We start from the raw sequence: 1558 nt of genomic DNA, 5'->3' as shown, positions 1-1558 counted from the left end.
TGAACACCTTCAAAAGTAAATTGGATACTTATCTTGCTGGGATCCTATGACCCCAGCTGACTTCCTGCCCTTTGGGCAGGGGGCTGGACTTGATGATCTCCCGAGGTCCCTTCCAGCCCTAATGTTTATAATGTCTATGAAAATAGGGAGCTGCTTCTTGGATCCTCTCACTGTAGGGGAGCCCAGTAATTCAAAACCTGCCCTCTCCCCTGGGAGGGAAGGGGCTATGGTGTCAATTGTCATCTGGCAGCTGTTGAAAAGCAGCAACTGAAAAAGAGATCCTCCGCCCTGGATTTAGGGACAATGAGAATTGCTTTCTGCTTGTTCTGGCAGCTACACTACCGGAGCACCAGCTCTTTACCAGGGATCCTGAAGTGGTGACAGGAATTCCCTCAACATAATTCTAACCCAACCATTACCACCACCACCATCCCAAGTGCCAAACCACTCTATCCCCTCCCCCCACCTGTTCAAGCACTGGCAGGAAGCCTTCCCTCCCCACCCCACACACACATCTTGCTCAGTGCTGGGAAGAGCTGACACTGCTTAAGTGGTGGTGCCAGCAGATTCCTACTGTGGCTGTCTAGTAACTTGTTGCTGGAGTTAAGGGCCACAACCACATGAGTGAACACCTGTCTGTTTCAGCGTCTCAGAGCCATATGAGATGCTGCAAGAGGCACACCACAAATGACAAAATGTTCCCTGCACTGCAACTATGCAGTGCAGACTCTAAGTTTGAGACCAAGGAAACCTGGTATCAAAAGGCAACATGTCAGAAAAAATCAGCACAGGGTGCACTCCTGGAGCATGCCCCAAAACAACTGCAGGTTGGGTTCTCCAAACAGACAGTCTAGCACCTGGCCAGAGTATCCCTATGTCTGCTACATGCCCCTGCTGCTCCAGCATGCTGCCTGAGCATGATGGAGGAAATGGAAGCAGGGAACAGCTGGCACAGTGGCTAGGAGCTGGCTGGGAACCAGGCTCTGTCCCTGGTAAGCAGGGACATGGGGTGGGGGAGAACGTGTGGGGGTTGGGGAGACTGTGGGGGTGGAAGTACTGTGTGAGGGTGTGTGTCCCCCACCATGGCACACAGTCCCTACTACTGACAGCAGCAACCAACAGCGGCGGGTCCTTGGGGCACTCATGACCTGCTGCAGGCAGAGCCCCCAGGCACATGGAGGCAGGAGCTGGGCCAGCCTAACAGTGCACGGTTCCTGCCTGCAGTGCTGGGAGCTCCAGGTGGCAGCAGGAGTCAGCCTGGTACTGCTTAAAGGTGCACAGCAGTGGCTGAGCCTGCTCCATGTGCCACATGTATCCCCTGGGACTCAGGTGGTGCCATGTGCCATCAGGGCCTCTGCCTGCAGTGGGCCATGAACACCCTGAGGGCCAACTGCTAGCTGCTGCTGCCAGCACTGGTGGCTGTGTGCTGTGGGGGGTGGGAAGCAGGAATAGATGGGATGGCATGTGGCAGCCCCCCCTCACAGACTCCCCCCACAATCCACCCACAAACCCCACACTGCCCCATATACCCTCTCATAAACCCCACCCTCAACCCCCC

Source organism: Crocodylus porosus, unplaced genomic scaffold (genome assembly GCF_001723895.1).
Source record: "Crocodylus porosus isolate Cpor-Errol unplaced genomic scaffold, CroPor_comp1, whole genome shotgun sequence".
Classification (NCBI taxonomy): Eukaryota; Metazoa; Chordata; order Crocodylia; family Crocodylidae; genus Crocodylus; species Crocodylus porosus.
Note: the sequence above shows the minus strand (reverse complement) of the source record.